We start from the raw sequence: 25803 nt of genomic DNA, 5'->3' as shown, positions 1-25803 counted from the left end.
TTTATTTTTCCTTTCTGAGGGCACAGTAAAGCTTTGATTGCACATACAAATTTTCACAATAATCCTATTTCCTAGACCCATATTATCATGTAGAGTTGAGATGCTTCCTATGTTCATCTTGATGCATTTTTGAAAGCTTAAAATATTATTTGAATTTGATTTTTTTGTTCATGACTTAAAATATGAGTATTCTACCAAGTGATTCAACTTCTTGTGTGTGTGTGTGTGTGTGTGTGTGTATGTGATGTGTGCATATGTGCATTTGTGTGTGTTTGAGTCTTCTTATGTATATGTATACCAGTGCAGGTGTGTACACTTACACCTAGAAGATGGAGGTTGATCTTCGTGGGATACATCAGATGCTGACTTTCACAATTATTGGGAAAATGTCTTTCACTGGCATAGTGCTTTCTGCTTTGGGTAGACTGCCTGGCTAGTAAAGCCCGAGGATCTGCCTATCTTTGTCTTCTCAGTGCTCAGATAAGCATGTGTTATTATGCTTGAATTTTCTAAAACTCTTTTAATGGTGTTTGTGACAAGATTCACACATTGTATATTATAAATGTTGCCAGATGTAATACATACTTAGGTATAGAAATAGAGACTATAGATGATAAATAAAGGTTATAAGCAAAATATTTAAGAGATACATTATTTCTAAGATACAGAATTGTTATTTCTCATTTGGTCATGATTGAATCTTTACTTTAATCCGCATTTTACTTTTATTAATCTTATATAAATATATCATATAAGAGGTGATTATAAGCAAATACTGAAGATAAAAGAGTTGCCGTGACATTTTGAGAAATAAAAATAGCAAGATGAGGTGACAGAAGATGACAATACTCAGTATCAAAGCTGAATACTTATCTTCAACCCACACATTCTGCTAATAAAAAAAGATTGCTTTTAAGTTAAATTTGGTTGAAATATACATGGTTCTTAACAAAAAAGAGCAATAACCTCATTTTTTTTAAACTTCTACAGTTCTCAAATAAGTTCACACTGTTCAACTAATGTTTTGCAGGGGAATATACATAATAATCAAGTAATAATCAATTATCTTGAAAGGTTATTGAAACCTATACATGATTTGGAACATTTAATATACATTATTGGAATGAATAAAGCAACAGGCCAAAGGATGTAATGAGAATGAGATTATTCATAATAGATGCTACTGTGTGAATTAACTAAAGTTTGTCAAAATGATAATCTTTTTTCCTTCAAAAATTACACACACACACACACACACACACACACACATATCTTACCTACCTATATCCATGCTGTAAGAAGTGTCAGTATTTCCGAAGGTAAGGCTGGTTAGAAATAAACTTTACAGGAAATGATGAAACAACTCATCTCAGAAGACATGTGGGTGAAATTCTTATGTTATAATGGAAAATGAGAATCTGTGTAAAGGAGTTTTAATCCAGCAACATGGCTGATCTTTGGTCTCATAAGGAATCACATCCAAAGATATGATTTGGCCTGAATGCAGACATGCTCTTGGTACACATGTTTAATATAGCTGGCAGAAATCGAGACATACCTTTAGTACACATCTTTAATCCTAAACAATGACATCTAATTGAGGGGCAGATAATGTAACAAATAAGAGAAATACTTGACACAATGAGTTGGAAATAGTATGTACCCAACTCTCATGAGATCAGATAGGAAAGAGAAGCTATTTAAGATCAGTAAGAGAGAAAGACTCAATTGAATCAGTTTCAGTTCAAAATTCAGAATTCAGTTGTGCTCAGTTTGGAGCATCTCAGTTCAGTGAAGTTAGGAGCAATTCAGTTTGTGGAGTTCTAGGGCGGTCTTTCCAAGGAGAACAATCCAGTTATTGGAAGAAGGCAATTTGAATCAGTCAATTTGGAGAGGAGTTAAAGCCAGAACTGCTGAGTGGAACCAGCCAATGAGAGTTAGAAAAAAAAATCTAGAAAGAAGGAATTTACTCAGGAGTAAGTCTTAGAGACTGAAAAATTCTAGGCTTAGGTTTGGAAGATGAAGCCTTCAAGGTCCAGACTGGCAAAAGATTAGAATATATGGAAGGTGAAAACTTCTAGGCCATAGGAATAGTTATATAGAACTGGTGTTGTCTCAGCCCATGCCTCATATTTGAATAGTTTGGGTATGGCTCTCATTGCAACTCTCCATCTGAGGAAATAAAAGTGATATTTACATTAACAGACCTGTAAAAGGAGAACATTAAAAATGAGGGAATAAAAGATGACAGATGCCAATTAATACAAGAAAAAATGAAAGCAAAAGAAAAGAAAGAGATAAAAGTGAGTGATCAAAACAAACAAACAAACAAACAAACAAAAAAAAAAAAAGAATGAGGGCACCAAGCAGCAATAGCTGAAATGTATGATGCTAAGTGCTTATGCAGGGCTTGGCACAGATCAACTGGGAAGGAATTCTCAATAAGCAGTAGTCCTGATTACTTTTGTATCATTATGTGAAATCAAACCACCAATGGCAGGAAAACTATGAAACATTTATTTAAATATGAAAATTTGACTTTTGCCATGAAAGTTATAACTGTTCATTATGTATCAGTTCTATGTTGTAAGCAATAAATTAGTTTTCTTTACATCACTATATTGATCTGCAAAAGATATTTTTTAAAATATTGATATCTAGAAAGATCTCTTACTTCTAAGAGTGTTCCTCTTAGTTTAAAATGCTATGAAATGACATTGTTTTGCATTCAGTAACATTTATATTTAATGTTTATATGATTCCATGTTCTCACTATATATCATAGAAAGATAACTGAATGTATCAATGGTTTAGCCAATGTGAAAATTTAGTACTTTTGATAATAATTATTAAGCATATCTATGAGAGCATTATGTATCTCAAGTCAACAGAACAAAACCAGAAAGCATTTGTTTCTAAAGCTAGAAATGATTGTAATTCAAGTAATGAAGACCTCTTTATGTGTTCATAGGAAAAATATCATTGTGTTAATTGTAATAAAATCTATTTTTTTCTATATTTTAATAAATCTTTAGAAAGAAATGCTAATCCCAAATGGAAACATCAACTTACCAAAAAACTATAAATATTTATAACCTGTGGATGGAAGATGAGCCATGATACCTATTAAATGGCTTCCCAGCCCTATAATTCTCCCTTTGTTTATTAGGTTAAGTCTGTAGTTATTTTGAAATTCATATTTTATGAGAGTAATAATTACTAAAACATCAATAAGGAGTTTTGCATTAACTCTACATTACTTGGTACTTTACGTATTGGTATGTAAAATTTATGGCTAGCTCCTAGTATGAAAAACATTTCTATGTTAAACTAGTAAGGTGATTCAATAGGCTCTTCAAAGTGATGTAGAGCATAAATCCTGGGGATTAAAATGTAATTTCATGCTAAATTTTATTTTATAAGATTATCTCGTTTATAATAAAATGTTGTATATTTAATCTTTTGCATGGGAAGTACCATTAGTTTTTATGTTTTACAGAAAAGGTAATTATTCTTTAATTACTGAAACTCAGCTCCAGTTTTAACAATTATTACATGATTGTAATAAGCCATAAAAATACATTTTTTAATTTGTGTGGTATATATAAGCAAAAAAGATTTGTTGATAATATTAGAAACAGAAGGAACACTGCTTAATTCATTCTATGAAGCCACAACTACTGTGATAATAAGCCACACACACAAGGACCCCAAAAAAGTATAGAATTTCAGACCAATTTTGCCTATGAATATCTATGGGAAAATACTCAATAAAATGCTTGCAAACTGAATCCGAGAACACATCAAAACCATCATTCACCATGATCAAGTAAGCGTCATCCCAGGGATGCAAGATTGGTTCAAAATAAGAAAATCCATTAATGTAATCCACTATATAATTAAACTCAAAGAAAAAAAAATCAGATGATCATTTCATTAGATGCTGAAAAAGCCTTTACACACTTCTTCATGCTACAAGTATTGGAGAGATCAGAAATTCAAGGCCCATATCTAAAGGTAATAAAAGCAATGTACATCAAACTAGCAGCCAATATCACTTTAAATGGAGAGATACTTGAAGCAAGCCAACTAAAACTAGGAAAAAGACAAGGCTGTCTACTCTCTCCCGATCTACTCAATATAGTACTAGCAGTTCTAGCTACAGCAATAAGACAACAAAAGGAGATTAGGGGAATACAAATTGGCAAAAAATAAGTCAAGGTATCATTATTTGCAGATAATATGATAGTATACATAAGTGAATCAAAACCAGAGAACTTCTACAGCTGATAAACAACTTCAACAAAATTGCTGGATATAAAATTAATCAAATAAATCAGTAGCCTTCTTTTATACAACTGATAACCAGGCTGAGAAAGAAAAAAGGGAAACAACAGCCATCACAATAGTCACAAATAACATAAAATATCTTGGGGTAACTCTAACCAAACAATTAAAATATCTGTATGACAAGAATTTCAAGTCTCTGAAGAAAGAAATAGAAGAAGATCTCAGAAGTAAGATCACCAATGCTCATGGATCAACAGAATTAACACAGTGAAAAATGTCCATCTTACCAAAAGCATTCTACAGATTCAATGCAATCCCCATAAAAACTCAACTCAATTGTTCAAAGACATGGAAAGAGCAATTTTTCATTTCACATGGAAAAGCAAAAATTCCAGAATAGCGAAAACCATTCTCAGCAATAAAAGAACCTCTGGGGGAATCACCATTCCTGACCCTAAGCAATACTACAAAGCTGTAGTGATAAAAACTTCAGAGATAGATGGGTTTGTACAGAGATAGATGGGTTGATCAAGGAAATAGACTTGAAAACCCAAAAATACACACACTTATGGACACTCGTTCTTTGACAAGCCAAAAATATACAATGGAAAAAGAAAAGCATCTTCAATAAATGGTCCTGGTCTAACTGGCAAGTTATATGTAGAAAAAATAAAATAGACCCATATTTGTCACCTTGCACAAAGCTCAAGTCTAAATGAATCAAGGACCTCAACATAAAACCAGATATACTGAATCTAATAGAAAAAAAAGTAGGAAAGAGCCCCAAACTCATTGACACAGGGAAAAACTTTCCTAAACAGAACTCCAATGGCTCAGGTTCAAAGATCAAGAATTGATAAATGTGACCTCATGAAACTGGAAAGCTTCTGTAAGGCAAAGGACATAGTCAATAGGACAAATCAGCAAACTAAAGATTAAGAAAAATATCTTGACTAACCCCACATCTGATGGAGGGCTAAGAGAAATGCAAATCAAAGGACCCTGAGGCTCTAAGTCACATCAATCAGAATGGCTAAGATTAAAAATCAAGTGACAGTAGATATAGGCGAGGATATAGAGGAAGAGGAACTTTCCTCAATTGCTAGTGGGATTGCAAGCTGGTACCACCTCTCTGGAAGTTAATCTGGGGGTTCCTCAGAAAATTGGAAATAGTTCTACCTGAAGACTCAGCTATACACTTCTGGGCATATACCCAAATGATGCTCCACTACACCACAATGACAGTTACTCCACTATGTTCATAGCAAACTTACTTGTAGCATCCAGGTGCTGGAAACAACAAAGATATGTCTCAACAAAAGAATGAAAACAAAAAATGTGATTTGTTTACACAATGGAATAGTAGTCAGCTACTAATAGGGAGGGCATCATGAGTTTTGCGGGCAAAATGATGGAACTAGAAAATATCATCCTGAGTGAGACCCCAAAGGGCATGTATGGTATATACTCACTAATATACTCACTAATAAGAGGATGTTAGCCAAAAATGTACAGAATACCCAGAATACAATTTAAAGAACTCAAGAAGGATAACAAGCTGAATGCCTTGTGAGGATGCCTCAATTTCACTTGGGAGGGAAACTAAAACAATCATGTGAGGGAAAGGGAGGGGGAGAAAAGGGTGAAAAGAAACATGATCAGGCATAGGGGGTAGGAAGACAGGAGAAAATCCCTAAGGGCCAGTAGAATGAATGGAATTATGCAACCTCAGGGGTGGTAGGTGGTGGGACCCTCCAGAAATTACCATAGACCTGGGAGGGACCCTAGATGACATGCCCAACAGAGGGGAGAGGGAACTTGTAGTGTCCACCTGTAGCAGAAAGACAGTTCACTAAGTGGAGAGATGGGGTCACCATCCCAAGAACAAAAACTGCAGACCCAGTATTGTTCTTATCTCAAAGAACTGCAGAAATAAAAATGAAGAAGAGACTGAGGGAATGACAGTCCAGTGACCAGCCAAATTTGGACTGTATCTCAAGGAAAGGCCCCAAGGACTGTCACTATTACTGATGCTATTGTGTGCTTACAGACAGGAGGCTAGCATGGCTGTCCTCCAAGATACCCAACAAGCAGCTGACTAAGACACATGCCGATACTGAAACCCAACCAATGGACTGAAGTCAGGAACCCATGTGGTTGAATTAGGAAAAGGCTGAAAGAAGCTGAGAAGAAGGGACATCATAGGAAGACCAGCAATCTTAAGTAACCTGGGGTCCTGAGATCTCTTAGCAACTGAGTCACCAACCGGGCAACATACACTAGCTGATATGATGCCCCTGACATATATACAGCAGAGGACTACCTCATCTGGCCTCAGTGGGAGAAGATGTGCCTAATCCTTGAGAGACCTGAGGCTGCAGGGAGTAGGGAGGTCTCTTGGGATTTGGGCATCTTCTTGAAGACAGTAGGTAGGAGGAATGCAATAAGAAACGAAGGGAAGGTGGACTTGGAGTGGGACAATGACTAGATTATAAAGACAAATAAATGTAAATCAGGAAGGAGGAAATATTTGAATGTAAATAAATGATATAGCCAATCAAAAAATAAGGAAAAAATAAAAATAATAAAACTGATATAAAGCCTCATAAGGCAATATATGGATTCAGAAGATGTTTGGTAACTCTTTGCTTAGAATAAAGAAAATAGATGTCTAGTATGACTAGGCTTCCATCTTGTTTTATTAGAATTTCCAGGTCAGTTAGCAGATATTAACTTCAAATCAGTGAGCAAAGAGCATCAACATCCTCCCTCAAGAAGATGCCATCCCAAGAAGTTCACCTTCACTTAGAAGAGTGGTTTTTTTTTTTTTTCCCAAAAATATTGAGTTTTCAAACACTGCAGATAAATATTAAAGTTAAAATAAATTTATCTGGAAAGATTACAATATTTTAAATAGAAGTTCCACTTCTCAGGAGCTACTTCCAGTGAAACACCAGGATGAAGAAATGCTGGGGAAATCTAGGTCATTGGGAATTAAGACGCCATTCATTATGACCCTTGATTTAATTTCACACAACCACCATAGCAAATCTTCTTTACACTGACTGGAGTCAAGAATGCTTCTAGCTAAGTTTCCTTTCTCTTGTTCTTTATGAGTGGTCAGCTTTACTTGGCCCCTTACTCTTTTCCCACAGAGGCTGTACCTACTTTGTTTTGTTTTGGTTGGCTTTGCTTTGTTTTTAGCGATTTGATAAAAGTTAGAATTATCAATTGAGAAAATACGTCCATATGACTGGCCTTTAGGCAAGCCTGTGGAACACTGTCTTATTTAATCCTGGTTGACTTGGGAGACCATAGCCTATTGTGAGAGTTGTGGCCACCACTGGGCAAATGGTCCTGAGGTATAGAATAACACTGGCCTGGAAAAAGCAAGCCAAAAAGCAACATTTGCACACAGCTTCTGTTTCAGTTCTTGCCTTCAGGTTGTTGACTTGAGTTCCTGCCCTCACTTCGCTTACTGATATGACCTGAGAGTTACAAAATAAAACAAACAAACCCCCAAAATGAGTATCATTAAAATAAACAATTTAATATCAAATTCTTCACATATAACTGTACTGTTTTCTATTCTTACCTGTCTTATTGATTTACTGAATTATTGATTTTTACATGATACTCACTTCAAATTCTTTTTCACAAAACAATCTCTTTATATATTTTTAAGACAATATCAATATAATTAAATATTGAAAGCTTTAATTTCTTTGGCCAAAATTACATGATAAGAATATAATGTATACCAATTATATATTTCACAAAAAAAACCAGATTGCAATAAAATAAAATATACTCATTTTGCAAGAATGGACTGTGTGATTCAGAAAATTTAAACTAAATGCAACAATAATATGACTATATGGTTGTGAATATAAAAAGGTGGAGGTATTGTGCTCTTTTCTTCTTTGTTGTTCCTCATAAATGTCAGAAATATGTTCTTTCTTGCCCCAGAATCATAGACCAAGTATCAACAGTATTTGGAAGTGACACCTTTGTGAATCTACTCAGCAACTGTTTCCACTAGTGAAAATCTAACTTTCTTTGATACCAGAAATTCCAAAACTGTTTTACATTTATAGAAAAAAAGTTTGAGTATGCAGCTAAGTATATGAGTCAGGAATTGAGAATTTTACAAGGTGTCTTTCAGCATTGAACATTTAGTACCAGTCCTAGTAGGTAAAATATTTCTTGTACAGCAAAAAATATTTAACAATTCAAAAAGATCAAGATTTGCTTCAAAACTTTTTATGATATTTAATAAAATAAGAAAGCTAAGTTTCCAGAAATTGCTTCAGAGAAATTATATATACATAAAAGTATGTACATATACAAGATTATAGATATACATATAAACATACACACACACACACCAGACAAATAACCCCCGAGCTTGTAAATATAAACAGTAATAAAATGTAGATCATTTGACAAGAGAAGATAGTATTTAATTGTTTTACATAAATCCATAATAATTCTAATTGCAAAAAATATCTTTATGTTTAACATTAAGTTCAACCTTCAAATTACTCTGTGTAAGCACATATTTGGTTGCATTTGTGGAAGTCTCTATAGAAATGTATGCATTTAGTCAAATAAGAAAATAGAATATGCACTTTTTATGTGTTTCTATGTGTAAAGCATTCACTTTCTCTTGGTAGCTTTATACAAAGCTATATGTAGAGAGAGGTCAGAGATGTATGGTATTTCATAGAATTTGTCTATGAGATCATGTTAATGGAAATTATTAGTTTTCAAACAATTTAAAAGTCTTAGGAAAAGATGGTTGCTTTCTGATTCTAAATAGTTACATCTTTTGGCTACTGGGTTCAGTGGAAAAAATCATACATCATATATATCTATATCTATATCTATATCTATATCTATATCTATATATATATCTATATATTACTGATAATAATATTATATATTACTGATAATAATATATATACTACTGATAGTATATATTACTGATAATAATATTAATAATAGTAATTCAGATGAATTTAGTAAATATTTCATTTAGACCCCTTTTGCAATTCAGTGTTGCTCTTGAGCTTGAATTATCACACATCTAGAGAAAAGTTGAAAAGTCTGTCCTCAAAGAAAGAACTGACCTTCAGTCAGAGGCCCTCCATATAACCCTCTATGACAGCTCTGTGACCTGCAGAATAAGGAAACTTCAAATAACTAGGGAAAGGTTGTGTTACAAAAGGGGTTTACAGAAGTAAAGGGTAAGACAGTATAAGGAACTGCAGAGGTGAAGCTCACACTGGTTGTAGACTATGGAAGCAAAAGGCATTTCATCTGTCAAGGACAGAAAGCAAACCCATTACAGTACAAAGAGGTGCTACCAGCAGGCTAAGAAAGCAGGAGGGAAGCAGAGCACTATCAGCCAAGAAATAAAGAGAATACTTTCACATAGCTCTTAACTTCATTTGGAGGAAAGAAAAGGCAGAGAAAGTTCAGTGATTGGCAAGCTTGACAGTCATCTTGTGTGGAGGGACAGTATAATGAAACTATGAAGTTAGAACCCATCTGTCTTTTTTTTTCAACTTCATTCATATTAAATTTAAATTCTGAGATCCACATACTTTGAAAGCAACTATAATAGTCCAGGAAGTCAAAGCAAAGGCAGAGCTGATTAGCAAGCATAATGAACAAAGAAGAATTTCAAAGAAAGTTAAAGAATAATGTTAGTTTTCAAAAATAAACCACCTGTCAAAATTTGATTGCAATGAAGATCAAATACAAGTCATGTGAAGTGAAAAAAATCAAAAAGAGGAAGAAAATACACAAAGTAAACAATCCCAATAAAGTGAGAACTTGAGTGAGTTTGAAATGTATCTTAGATATAAGGAAATAAGATGCTGTGTAGGGAAAATAAAAGTAAAAATAATGTATGTAAAGTATCATTTAAAGTAAATTCTTACTGTGGTGTCTAAGATAATAGTGAATTCTCATGAGTATTTGGTCTTGAATTTTGATAGTGCTGGCTGGTTAATTATTTCTGAATGTTTGTGTCTTATGGGCTATCTCTGGTTATGGTGGCCAGAGAATAATAACTTTAGGATCTGTGCATTATGCAACTGAAGGGACAAGCAAAAAGAATCTCAACTAGGAAACAAAATTAACATAATAAATTTGAGCTTAATAATTTGTTTCATTTCTTTTTGACAACATTAAGCAAAAATCCTGCCTCAAGAGGGCATTATAATTTTAAAACACAAAAATAAGCAAAGGTTGGCATAAATTATGTCGCTGTGTTCACATTAAATTCTGACAGGATAATAGTACAACTATAACAAGCTGTGTTTGCTCTGAGAGGGATGTCTGTGTTCTCTGCTAGTTTAAAAATCTGAGGTTATAGACACACAGTGTTTACCTCACTTAAAACAACCTGAGCCTGTGCAGTTGGCATGAAACATTCCCTACAGTAGATTTTAATGGAAGTTAACCCAAATAGGTAAAAGTAATATCGAAGGATATTTTTGTTTTGTTTGTCTGTTTTGCAATATTGGACACTTGAGAACAAAACAACAATGTCACGATGAAAAATAATAAAAGATAAAATTTCTGTTGCTGTTTCATTATTGCTCGTTTGATACACTTTAAAAGGAACTTATTATTTAGACTTCTGGAATTGTGCCATCCTGGTCACTACAAAGGCGATTAAAAGAACTCCTTGCTGAACAAACACTGGTTTGCCAGTGAATTTCAGAAGTGCAAACCCTAGAGGTTGTTGTTTTGCTATTTTCTCTGCTCTTTGAAAAATTTTAGAGAAAGTATCATGGGAGTGAGTCAAAAGCCGTCCAGTGAGGCCTCAAGGAGCAATATGACTGGCCTAATGGAAATGAATATGTTCTGAAGGCACACTTTGGTTCTCAGACTGACACAATGCATCCCAGAAAGTAGAATTTTACCCCCATGAATCTCAGGCTAGGAAGTAAAAATTCTGGAAGAGCAAAAGCAGAACCTTTTTGTCCAAAACTCTTTTCCCCAGGAAAGTGATTTATCCCTTAAAGAGACAATCATGGGTCAATCTTGAGCAAGACCACATCTTGATTGGGTCCGCATGGATGTTCACATCTGTGACCCTTTCTCCATATCTTAAACTCACTTTAGTAAGTTCAAGGTATAATGGAGAGGCTACTGCATCTCATTGTTCTAACTCAACCTGTGGTCACAAAGAACATTTTTTTTTCCAAATATTTTTTTTTCATCTCTATTAGTTTGCTTTGCTTACTGACCACACCTGGCAGAATCCGTTTTGATAGGAATGCACGGTATAAGATCAAGATCATAATCAGCAATACTGACAGGATTGCTGCTAACAGCATATGGCAATTTTCAAGATGATGAAACCTTTTGATAGGAAGAAGGATTACACTGGAAAGTAAAACAAAACAGAAAAACACCTTCTGATCAAAAGAACTGATCAAGAGTTTCTGGTTGTTGGAGACTTGGCATTCCAATCAAAATAGGCCATTTGCTTGCATAAGGAAACACCCTACAAATTTGGATTTACTTTAAGTTAAGCTAAAGAGGTAATAAAGTGTCCATTAATGAGGTACTGTGCAACCCCTTCCTAGGGCAATGTCCTGTAATATAATTTTGCCTGTTTTGGGGGAGGTTTCAGAATTATTTAGAAAAAGAAAACAAACATAAATTATCTTATTTTTGTCTTCATCTTTTCTCTTTGTTTCATATCTTTAAAAATTAGAAGTTTTTCTTCCAAACTTTGGGCCTCCTTATTATTTCTCTAAATCCTTCTTTCCAGCTATGCAGTTTCTTAGCCATATAGCTAATTTCTATGACAACTGAAAGAAACAACGTGACTTTATCCTTCTCTCTTCCACCATCTTCCCCCAGGATGCTGTTTTATAACCTCCCTGCCTAGGTTTTTCTTCATGGGAAAAAAATTCTTCATGAGCTTCCAGTTTGCTAGAATTATTAAGTTCTTTTATTTTTTTAAAAATATGAGATAGAGTCCAAAGGAGATTCCACTGTTCTTCTTGAGTGCCTTGTCTGTAAAGGAAACTACCCAGGTAGATACTCATTCATATGGGAATTCTAACTGGAAAATGGGCAGAAGGACCACAGACTTGGCTTTTCCTGATGTCATATTTGGTTTTTAGCACCATCTAGACACCACACTTTTACAAAGGCTGCTATTTCCTCACTCTTAGGAACCACTCACATAATTATCTTATTTCCTTACAAGACAATCTTTTTTGCTTTCTCTCTCTTATCAAACAATATGCTTTCCACATGATTGATCATTTATGACAAGTTGCTCACAAAGATTCTTCTTAAGTATTTCTTTTTCCGTTTCCATTCAAAACTAGTCAAGATAAGAGCTATTTCATGCAGAGACACCCAAATGTAGGCCCACATCATAATTTTATGATGACCTTTAGTGTATATTACTTCTCCTCATATCAAGGTAGACTTGAAAGCAGAGAGTGGGCCACACTAACTGCTGGATATATACCTTTTGCTTGCACATAGTGACCTGCTTTTCTCAAGTAGTCACTACATACTTACGGTTATATAATTACTCCAAACATTACACAATAAACTAGAGAACACATTGCCACATATTGCTCTTGTGAGGATATTTCTTACTTAAACTATGATGCTGCATCTTGTCCTAAAATGTGTGATAGTGTCGCACATATTGAAACAAATTCAAGAGTACCCATAGTCAATAATTTTTCATATTATTCAAAGCTAAAATAGTTCTTTGCTGTTTTCTGCTTTCAGAATTTCAACCACATGGTTTCAAAGTTCATTTAAGAGACAGTAATATGTAACTACATGACTTGAAATTTTGTTATAAGACTTACGCACAACATAAAACATAACAAAAGCTTCTGCTATTGCTTTTGCTGAAATAAGTAAACAAAATTTCCATGATTCTAATATACAGTTGAGAAAGCTAATAATTATTTAAGAAAAAATCTTGTTCTTGTTTTTAGTTCTAGAGGTGTTAAGGCAGAAATAATTTTTATTTTATTATTTTTAAAAATAGTTAATGTGCATGTTTTATGTCTAAAATACTTTTTGCCCTCATTAGTGTTTCCATATATGATTGTTCTGTTTGTTACTCCAATTTCATCTTCAGTAAAATGTTTAAAAAAAATAGAGCATTTGACTGTTCATATTCACAAATAAAATGTTTATCTCAGTATTTGGTCAAGGGTCAATGGATATAGTCATTTGCAAAAATAATAATAATAAAATAAAAATAAATAAATAACAAATAAAATAAAATTTAAACTAGCTCATTAGAAATAAAGAATCCTGAGAGATATCATCAGAACAAAAGAAAATAAAATCAAAGCAAGAGGGCAATATTATATATTTTAGTGATAAAATATCAAAATATTTATATATGAATACAACCAGTTAAGAGGGATACTAATTGCAATGCTACTGGACATCAGCATTTTATACCTATAAACTAGGCCTTTGGTTTGGTTTCAGCTATGTGCATCTCAACAGTTTGTAAACAGACCAAAGTAACTAAGTCAGCAAATGGCCTAGATGGGTAAGTGCCATCACACTTGTTTTTTTTTTTGTTGTTGTTGCTGTTTGTAAAGCCCCATGATCCTGTTTAATCATTTCAATTTTCATTACACTTCCTTCACTTTTATCCAAGTAATATTAAAGTAGTAGTATATTTTGCTAAAAATTAAGTGGCTTCTAGTATAAATGAACTACATCTTAGTTTATAATACCACTTTAGCAAAATAGTGTAAGCTTCGAAATCTAATTTTTTAAATGTATTTTTCTCATCGTTAGAAAGTCTGAGGAGTTCACTACCAGTGCTCTAAGCATTCTGCAGGTGTGAATGGTCCAGTTTTGTGACTTAAAATAGTACTTTTACACCGTGTATTCCTGTAGATAAAGGACATATGAATACTTCTTTTTTATGGATATTAAATATAAGCATCCTCAATTGTATAGATGTCAGTGTTAATTAAACTCTTTGGGTCAGAGCTAAACAAAATCAAACAGAAAACAAAACAAAGAAACAAAAATATAGAAAGAGTAATTGTTAAGAGGAAGCTGGGGATCCTGAAGAATAGGAAGGGGATGAGAGTGGGAAATAGGGCATAGAAATGAAAAAATATATAATTTAAGCACATATGAAACTGTCAAAGAATAAAAATAAACTAATGAGTGTCTAAGATAATAAAGTACAACATCAATACACTATCAATAACACACCAAACAGGCAAACTGTAAGCCAGTTTGATTTACCAGTCAATGAAACATGATTTCATTCATTTTATTTTCCTGGAATGTCAATTAATATCAATTCTAAAAGGAGTCTCTTTACATTGACAGTGCAACATTTTCACTTACATGTTTTGTAAACAATGTTACTAGAATCCTGTAGACAAAGTATGTCCTTTGATGTGACCCTGTAAGAGATATTTTTTGTGCCCTATTCTTAGAATTCTACATGGTTCTTCCTAGAGGAAAAACAAATCAGCAGCTGTTGCCTTTTGCAGCGCCTTTAGGCAAGAGTAAAACAAAACCTCTAAGTTAGCAGAAGATACTTTGCATAGTCATGGCTAATGAATTACTGATAATTTCAAAGAATAAATGTCTGATGAGATGTTATCATAAAAATAATCCAAGTGACAAGGAAATGGGTATTTCTGTAGAATGCAAAATAAGATAATAGTAATTTTTCCAAATTAGACAGGCTGTCATTAAGAACAATAATGAGCAGACTAAATCCAAATGGTTTTTCCAATACTAAAGCTAATTTGGACAGGTCTATATAACATTTTATAGAAAAAAACTTTTTGGTACATGCAGAATATTCCAAGAGAGTATATGTTTTTGTATGTATAATATGCATATCAAGTGTATATAATGCCAAGAATCTGCCAAAAAATCAGCATAAAGCTGGAAACAATATATTAAGAAAGCCAAGAATTCTGTTAACATGATCTAGTAACTCTGTCGTAGAGCCTCAACAACTTTATTTTCATGAAAACCTTAAACATCATTTATAAATACTGCCCAGGGAAAAGAAGTCCTCTTAAAAAGATGCTGAATTTTTAGTTTTAAATTTGGGTAAAGGAACTAATTTAGTCAATAATTTATGTTTCATCTAATGGCAAAATTCAGTGTGTATCCTCAGAAAATCAAACAAGAGATTTACCAAGCTACAGATTATAAAACCGGAAAATTTCTAAGATACATCAAGGATGAATTTTGATAGTATCTGCAATCATAAAGTTATAGTCATGTGAAGGAGTTCTTTTCTAGCACAGTCAGGTCATCAGACATGAAAGGGCAAGACTTTTACATAGTGGTGAAGAGGGAAGAAAGAGAAGTATGTTTTTTATGGAGAAAGAGAGAGAGAGAGAGAGAGAGAGAGAGAGAGAGAGAGAGAGATTAACACACAGATGATAATAGGTAGGGAATAAATTATACTGTTTTGAAGCTGCAAAAACATGCTTTCCCTTTGATAATTTTGGAAAAGTAGAACATCGTTGTCTGGATGTCTTCAGCTTTACTAAGCCAGTGTGTCTTCTAACTATTTCTCATAGGTCACTTCAAGAGGTGACAGTGAGATGGAGTTAAAGCCAAGGTTCTCCAGAAGTCTATACCCTGTGAACAAGTGACCTAATTCATGTTATTAGTACTGGCCTAAGTGCGGGAGACAATGAATGTTTAGTATTTTTTCAGAGCCGAGCAATTATACAGATAAATGGCCACATATCTTATGTATTACAGTATTTTTAAAAATCTGAATTTCTCCTCTTAAAATGGCAATCATGCTTCAATAGTGAATCATGGGACACTTCTAAGTCACAGGTCACTAGGTCATCTTTACAGAAACTAAGAAATGTTGGGAATTTTACCTTTTCATAGTTATAAGTCAGATAATATTTAAAATGTTTGCAGTAGTATTATTTTCTCACTCAAATATAACTGAAGAAACTGGAGCACTCCTCTTAAATTAATATTTTTCATATTAAGGTTGTGAATGACAACATATGGCTAAAAGCCTAGTTATTTTTTATCACCCTCTAGTTAACATCCTATGTTCTCTTTTCTGTTCTGGTCATTCCAAAGATAATCTTAGGTGATGATGTTAATTACAATGTTATATCATGGTTAGAAACCTTTTCCACAGGGAAAATTGAAAGGAGAGAGACTGATTGATAACTGAGATGTTACTATCCAGACTGTAGATTAAAACGAGAAAAAAAAAAGGAAAGGAAGAAAGAAGCAATTTTGCCACGTCTTATTGTAGCACAATGAGGTTTTGAGGTTTTGTTTTTTTTTTTTTTTTTCATGGACAAAATGGGTAAAAATGAATACTACTTTAGAAAATACCAGATAAAGCCATGTGAGACCATTGAGGATCAGGAGAAAAACAATAGCAGTATATCAACAAGAATTAACAGAAACTAAGCAGGTACAGTCAAAAGGACATCTACGATGGCACAATGAGAGCTCCGTGTCACTGTGAGTGCTATGACTTTCCTAGACTTTAGTTTGTGCATAAGTTATTTCACTCTTCTTTCAGTCATTAGGTATTAGAACCTTCATTCATCTTTCAGCCTGAACCTCATTGCATTGTCCAGTCTGTTTCCCTCTCCCCAAAGTCATCCAGCAAGAACTATCCTCTTATATTTTTGTTCTTGGGTAAACACACACTGTAGCTTGTGCTGATCCTGCTCAGCTTTCAACCTTTGCCAGTTGAACTCTGAGACACTCTTGATTGTTTTTCACTACAAAGCACTGATACTAAACTGTCCTCATCCAGAACAAGTGTTGCTTTAAAAAGTGTCCAAAAGTTCAGACAATTCTGAAAAACAAAATCCTTATTTATAATGCTTATTCTCATTTTACTATGGATAATTTAAGGGAACAAGAATTGTATTGCATTATAAAAGTCTCTAGAATTCCAAAAGATGAGTTATGATTGGATGATTTCTGTACAGCGCTACCAAATTAGCCATTGCTTATTAAGACTATATTTTTCCTCCCCATTCCGAAAAATCATGCAGCCCTGACACTTGGTTTGAAGCTAAGCAACAATATAACTTATTGCTAAATCTCTCAACACTTCCAGCAAAGCCTAAAGCCTACAAGTTTTCCCATGAGTAGGTATTTACAAAATGAAAATTATTTATTGGCTTCAGATCTATTTTGAGGATGCCTTGGAGGGTAGGGCTGTTGTGGATAATGAAAGATAAGTTCTACAGATAGAACACATTTTACTTTTAGGAGTCAAGATCCAAAGAGCATAAATCCCCATGTGTGGTATGGAAGGCAAATCTTTTAAATCTATTTTGGCATTGATTTTTCACTATACTGCTCATTGCTGTTCTTAAAGAGAAATGATTTTCTTGCAAAGCACATACATAATGACTCTTGAAATGTCACACATAAAAAAGTAGTTACAATTACTTGAAGCATTTAAAAAATTCAGTAGTCAAATGTACCAGATACTGCCAAGAAGTAATCTGAAATGTAAACGTTTCACCACAAAATCCTTTCTTTTGTGTACCCACTAGATATTAAAAGATTTTAAGAAAGACTGGTTTTAGGATTTTGGTCCTATACTAAGGGAGTTCTTAAATAAACTCTCAGTCTCATTTTATGAAATGGGTGGGTGTGAAATTAGTACTCTGTATCCAGACAATGGTAGAGTAAAGAGAATTCACATATGCAAGGTCTTCAAAGACATACGTGGTACATATGAGCTAGAAGAAATGTGAATATTTTTATTGTACGGACATAAGTAGGAAACATGATAATGCATGTGCACATGTAAATTTTATGCAAATAAGCCTATACAAGAACTACCAAATGTTTATGGAAAAATTTATACATACAACATTGAAATCTGTTCTTAAATATATATTCTCAGCATATAAAGAATTATGAGGGAGTAATATTCAGAACCTTGTGGGTGTTAGTTATTTGGGAGAAGAAAATTATATTATTCAATATTCTCTAAAATAGAAGTCATAATAAAGGAAAAACAGCCATTATAATGTGTTTCAGTAAGGGCATGTTTTGTTTAAGTTGAATAAGAGCTATTTAAAACTTTAAAGTGTGAAATTACCCTTGGCCTTTGAAGTGGTAGTTTAATGTAAATGTAAGAATTAAAAGGTGACTAGCCATGTATTACTTTTTCACATTTGTCAGCTTAATCCAGCCGGGTAGTTTAGAAATTCTGTCACAGATGTCTGAAATTGTTAAAATTAGCATGTTTTATCTGCAGAATGCAGAATGTTCATTTACATAAAATTGGTTCATTTCTAACACAATGTAGCTATAAAATATGTTTTTATAAAATATATTGAAGGTAGTTGAAACAGTTTATGGGGGAATTTATTTGAAAGAAAATACAGTAGCCTGTCTGATGAATTTCCAGGATTTTTCTCTAGCCAGATGTCCATTTTCTTAGTTGTAAAAGGACATTGAACCCTGGTCTGAAGTAAAATGTTTTCATTGTTATACTAACTTAGTGAAATATAAAAGCTTATTAGAACCTAAGTATTCATATCAAGCTGATTTCACATACTATAAAATTGTAGTCTAGCCATCTCCAACAGTACAGTGGGCTCATCTTAAACATTTCTACATTTAAGACTTCTAACAAGTCAGATACTTTCAAAACCCATGTGAATTTATACATTTCTATAAAAAAAAATCATCAAGGTAAAAAATACTAAGAATGTAATATGTCTATCGATAGAATGGGAAATTATTCAAAGAAAATAGCATTGATCAAGGAAACAAAGGTGATTTCAATCTACAAATTGATATAATTTTAACATAATTTTAAAATTATATTTTTAAAAATATAATTTTGCAGAAGTAAAATCTCTTCACAAATATTTGGGTATCCTTTAAAGTTAGAATGTACAGTCAGACACATAGGTAAAATTTTCATTTTATAATGAATATTCATGAAAGAAAGAAAACCTACCCCTTAGGGTAAAGGCTAACAACTGACTGTCATTTATACATGCTGTGAAAGGAAAAATCAGTTTTCTCCAGTAGAGTGACTCTGCTCTGCTTATATCAGCCACTGCAGACAGGCCTCACATTCAGAAGTGCTTGACCAACCTATAATAGATATATTTAGTGGGCTAAATAGAGAGAAGGGGTCTGGAAGGACATGGAGAAAAAAATATAATTAATATGCATTTGAAATTAAAAGTGAATCTAAAAATAAGATATATGATAAAATGGAATATATAGTTCTCAAGTGAAGAAACTCGAATGGCTGAGAAGCACCTAAAGAAATGTTCAATCAACATCCTTAGTTATCAGGTAAATGCAAATCAAAACAACCCTGAGATTCCACCTCACACCATTCAGAATGGCTAAGATCAAAAACTCAGGTGATAGTAGATGCTGGTGAGGATGTGGAGAAAGAGGTACACTCCTCCATTGTTGATGGGATTGCAAGATGGTTCAACCACTATAGAAATCAGTCTGGTGGTTCCTCAGAAAATTGGACATAGCATTACCTGAAGACACAGCTATACCACTCCTGGGCATATACCCAGAAGATGCTCCAACATCTAACAAGGACATGTGCTCCACTATGTTCATAGCAGTCTTATTTATAATAGCCACAAGCTGGAAAGAACTCAGTTGTCCTTCAACAGAGGAATGGATACAGAAAATGTGGTACATTCACACAATGGAGCTATTAAAAACAATGAATTCGAGAAATTCTTAGGTAAATGGATGGAACTAGAAAATATCATCCTAAGTGACGTAACCCAATCACAAAAGAACACACATGTTATGCACTCACTGATAATTAGTTATTAGCCCAGAAGCTTGAAATACCTAAGATTCAACTCACAGACCACATGAAACTCATGAAGAAGAAAGACCAAGTGTGGGTGCTTCAGTCATTCTTAGAAGGAGTAACAAAATACTCAAGGGAGCAAATATGGAGAAAAAGTGTGGGACAAAAACGGAAGGGGCCCTCTGGAGACCATTTCACCTGGCTATCCATCCCATGTGCTGTCACCAAAGGTAGATACTGACATGGATATCATAAAGTGCATGCTGACAGGAGCCTGATATAGCAGTCTCCTTAGAGGTCTGTCAGAGTCTGATATATTCAGAGGAGGATGTGCACATCTAACCATTGAACTGATCAAGGGGTTCCCAATGGAGGAGTTAGGGGGAAGACTGAAAGAGCTGAAAGGGTTTTTGGTCCCATGAGGAGAGCAACAATACCAACAACCAGAGCTCCCAGAGTCTAAACCAGCAGCCTGGGAGCACATAGGGAGGGACACATGCCTCCAGCTGTATATTTAGGGGAGGGTGGCCTTGTTGGGCATAAGTGGGAAAGGAGATCCTTGGTCCCATGAAGGCAGAATGCTGAGTGTGGGGGAGTTCAAGGGTGGGGAGGTGGGATGGGGGAGTCAGTGGAGGCACATCCTCATAGAAGCAGGAGAAGGGAGGATGGAAGAGGGGGTTCCTGGGCAGGGGGGAGAAGAATGGGGTAAGTGGATAACATCTGAAATGTAAATAAAATATTCAATTAAAAAATAAAAAAGGATATGAGTTAAATAAAAAGCTTTTAAGTTATAGTCCATTCGTATATTATAGATTATATATACATTATGTATTATATATAAGCATATATAATATATATGTTATAGATATTTATATATACACACATATGTATAAGAAAAATATATACAATATATTTATATTATACATACATATATGGAAAAACATAAATAATGACTTATATCTAGGTAATATTACTTATACTTAAATACACTGATATTGTGAAGTATAGTAGGTTTGCATTACATTGGCTTTACTCTAGTTAATTGAGATTGAGAGGAGCATACAGGATTATTTAAAGAATAAACAACAACAATGTTCTCAGTAGCTGTGACTGTATGAGATGCAAGTTCAGATCATGCTGCAAACTACTGTGGAAAAATCACAACTCTGAGCATCAAACAATAAATTTAGAGTTAACAATTTATTCCATATTCTGAAAACTAAAAAACTAGAACATATATATATATATATATATATATATATATATATATATATATATATATAAAATTGTATAGGCTCTGTAAGGAAACTTCAGGCAATGACATGACTGCACCAAGATTCAATGTGATGATTGTGGGCACAACACATGTTGTAAGATGAGAGTAAACAATATCTTATGCTATGTTTAACATCCCTGAATTCCACTTCCCTTAACATTTGAAGAATGATCACAGAGTCTCATGATTTAATAGACCTCAACTCTGTAACAACTGTAACAGTAAGGAAGGAGTGCACTGGTGTCTAAATTCCACAGATGAGACTGTCCTATTTAGTTTGATGTACCACTAATGTGTTCAGTAAATATATTGAATCAAGACTGCAGTCTTTTTAGTCTTTTCTGTACCTCTAATGTTTATAGTATAGAGGAAACTCATTGAGTGTACCTTCAATCTGTTCTACCAGTTCACAAGATCTTAGATTTCACTCAAACTAACATTCTTTTCTGTTGCTTTTTAAGGGAGACTCATTATTCTACAATGGCATATTTCTTAGCATGGTATTAATAAGAAGAAAGGTCAGAGAGTGGGTGCTTCCATTATTCTTAAAGGGGAACAAAATACTCACAGGATCAAATATGGAGACAAAGTGTGGAGCAAAAACTGATGGAAAGGCCATCCAAAGACTGCCCTACATAGGGATCCATACCATATATAGTGACAAAACCCAGACAGTATTATGGATGTCAAGAAGTGCACGCAGACAGGAGCCTCATATAGCTGTCTCCTAAGAGGCTCTGCCAGAGCCTGACAGAAACAGAGGGGATGTTCCCAGCCAACAACTGGACTGAGCACAGGGTCCACAATGTGGTCCCCAATAGAGGAGTTAGAGAAAGGACTGAAGGAGTTGAAGGTGTTTGCAACCCCATAGGAAGAACAATATCAACCAACCAGATGACACCAGAGCTTCTAGGGGCTAAACCACCAACCAAGTAGTCACATGGAGGGACCCATGGCTCCAGCAGCATACGTAGCAAAGAATGGCCTTGTTGGGCATCAATGGGAGAAAAAGCCCTTGGTCTTGTGAAGGCGCGATGCCCCAGCATAGTGGAATGCCAAGGCGGAGAGGCAGGTGTGGAATGGGGTGGGGAATACCCTTAGAGAAGCAGAGGAGAGTGAATGGGATAAGGGGTTTTTAGGGAGGGGAGAACCAGGAAAGGGGATAACATTTGAAATGTAAATAAATAAAATAGCCAATAAAAAATACAGCTAGCAACCTCAAAAATAATTTTTTTAATTTTCATAACTAGTCAATATGGATGCAAACATTTTCACACTCATGATACTTTAATATTAGCTCCAAGCTCTCAAATTCTAGCTTTCAATTTGGTCTTTACATAGTTGTAATTCCTTAAAAAAAACATTTGAGTATATTTGTGACTGGAGATGATAAAAGCAAGTTCCATGTAACTTGAAAACTTTAGGTCCCTAAGCCATACTTATTCATTCTACTGATTCAAACTTATTTCCAGGATAATTCTTGCCACAAATGATTCAGAAAGACAGGTTGACCACTGTCTATTTTATTCTCTTTAAAAAATAATAATAACTTTCTGGGAAAAAGATTTTGGTTTTATTACATTTGACTCAATATGTGGGAACTGGTATAAGAAAGGTATGAACTTTCTGTGAACCATGGCTAGGACAGGGTGCTGAATGTTCTCACTGGGCAGTTTTCTGCGAAGTGTTGCAGAAACTATGGTAAGTGAGTTCACTTAAAAGCAAGGACATGAAGAGGATGCCCCGCCATGCCCACATAGTCTGTGGGAAAGGCAAATGCTAAATGCCCAGGAGGGAGAGTCTTAGCTCTTTTCACATGGCTAAAGATCATAATACATGACATCAGTTGTTTTTCCTTCTGGTACTTGTATACACTTTAGCAAACTATAATTGTCCTCTCATGTTTTTATTACTTTAAATTTAATAAAAATGGGAAGTCCTTTTTTGTGCTGCTACTCCTGAGCTCAAAAGACTTGAGTTCTTTGGTACCTCACTCAGATCTGTATAATATATCCTTAGATCTGCAAGTCTGAGGTTTGCTGTCCATGGAGCTGGGTGATGCCAATATTTTATTCATTACAAAATAAAGCCTAATATTAACTAATATCTAATAATTTAGAGTTATATTTAAGATTTTTGGATTTTTATTGAAAGATTCAATATTCTTATAAACTGAGTGGACCAGAGTTAATTTCTGTTTAGACCAGGGATAAAGGATCATCACTAGAATACCCACCCCAACGTCACCTATACCAGTGAAGCATGGTCCTTTGTCAGGCTTGGTCTATGAGAATTTGGAATACCACTGACATAGACAAATCTTGTTGAATTATGTTTTCTTATTTTTCCAAACAGAATGACTTTTCAACTCTTCTTTACATGTGTAAGGCCTATAGATTTTGTTTTTGTTGTCATTTTTGTTTTGATTTTGTTTTCTTGTTTTTTGCATGCAGTTGTGTGAACTACTTTTCTGCTTAATTTGAAGTATGTATGTAAACTAATAGATTTATTTTCACTTAATATTTACAGAGAATAAAAGCAGTTATAAAAGTGACTCTGAGCCCTTTTCTCCCCTTCTTTCACAGATATGTGATATTAGTAATTCAACTTAATGATATCAGGCATATTTATACAGATAATTTTTTAACTTTCTACAATTGTCAGATTACTTTAAAATCTGTAAGAATAACTTCCATAACACTTTTATTGATTGTTTTCTAATTTTCAGTACACTATAAAATATTAATAGCACTAGTGTGAAAGGTTGTCTTATAATGACTTAAAGCATTGCCCTTCTGGTATACCAAGCTTCTTTGTTCTCATTATTCCTAAATCAAGCTGTCTTGTCAGAAGAATTTTAATGAGATGCTAATGGATCCATTGTTCTTTTCTTCTAAACCTGTCTCACATTAATATGCAAATATATTGAAGCTAATGAAATAAAATTACTACAAAATTCAGCTAACTTGATAAAAGATAATTATTTTGTGATTTTTTTAAGTTAGTAAGTACATGTAGATAGGCTGGATTCAAAGAATGCAAATTTCATTGGAATAATGAAATTATACCTGGGATAGGACTTTCAGATATTCATTAAAATGTGTTAGATTTCTTTTATTTTTAAATCTAAAATTTTCTAAAATTTTTGAAAAATAGTTAACGTACGTTTTTTAACTTACCTACCTAGCATTAAAAAAATATAAACTAAATCACAATTTTATTACTGTCAAATATTTTCAGATCCACAAAATTGTAAAAATGTATTAAATGGTACACCCATAATATTTTAGTTTGTGTGTGTGTATAAATATTTATATTTATTTTCTTCTTTATATCTTTATATAACATTAATTTGGGGACTTTCTATTCTTGTATATCACTAAAGATAATCATTACAAAGAATTAACCATATTATCTAAGTTGTCAATACCTTCAAGGATAGAGATGCCTGTCTAAACGGTGTAAAGTGAAGCCTAGTCATGCTGAAAGTGTTGGGTCTTTGTTCTGAACCTGGAGGGTATTTTCTCCCATAAGTCACCCCTTACTACAGGGTCAGAATGCTAAGAGTTGTGAAGTGCAGGTCAAATAAAGGTGTTCATAAACAGAAGGCTGCTAGACTACAAACCAATGAGACATCCCTTTCCATTCAAATTTGTCTGTCAGTATTCTCTGTAATTCTTCTTCAATTCCTATATGTAAAGCCCTTTAACTGACAGAATTCTGCTCTGGCATATCTGCTATCACCTTATGTTGCTGTTATTTACATAGACCCCTTTATGCATTTTGTATGAGTAAATTGTGCTTGCAATCTTTAATTATATCTATGGTAATTTGATAATAAAATATTAATAATTCAAAATGTAGAGAGATGGGAATATATGTTATTAGGAGGAAAGATAATTAAAATACAGTAAAATTAGAACTAAATAAAGCCCTGGTCATAATGGGAAACTGCAGCATAAGGATAAATGTTACTGAATCTTATTGGAAGTTCTGGCCATGTTATCTATATTATTTTTATTAACAAGCCAAGTAATCAAAAAAACATTTTCCTAGGAATGAAATCTGAATTTTAATGATTAATAAAAAGAGCTAATTGAAGTGTGTTGGCTACTCTTCTATAGTACAAATTAGTTAAAGCTTTACAATGTCTTGCTTAAAATATAAATAAAAACCTGTGCTTGGTATGATGTCATAGTAGTTACATGTATTGTTGATTTGTTGTTGCTGTTGTTTTGTTCTGTTATTTCAGAGAACACAGGTTTGTTCTATTACACCCAGAAGGTAGCTCTGAACTGTCTCTAACTCCAGTTCCAAAAAGAATCCATTTATCTCTTCAGGTTTATAATCATCCTCAGTGTTCTAGGTCACCAGATGGCAGACATAAAAAAAAAAAAAAAAAGGA

General features: G+C 33.8%; 1 long non-coding RNA gene across 10 annotated transcripts in view; it reads left to right on the top strand.

The window, feature by feature from the left end:
• Positions 1–25803, top strand: part of LOC143441975 (uncharacterized) — a 74374-nt gene that overhangs the window by 16370 nt on the left and 32201 nt on the right. The gene's annotated exons all lie outside the window — the stretch shown is intronic.

The sequence above is a fragment of the Arvicanthis niloticus genome, chromosome 4 (assembly GCF_011762505.2).
Source record: "Arvicanthis niloticus isolate mArvNil1 chromosome 4, mArvNil1.pat.X, whole genome shotgun sequence".
In the NCBI taxonomy this organism is placed as follows: domain Eukaryota; kingdom Metazoa; phylum Chordata; class Mammalia; order Rodentia; family Muridae; genus Arvicanthis; species Arvicanthis niloticus.
The sequence above is the reverse complement of the archived record's forward strand: the minus strand, read 5'-3'. Positions and strand labels throughout refer to the sequence as shown.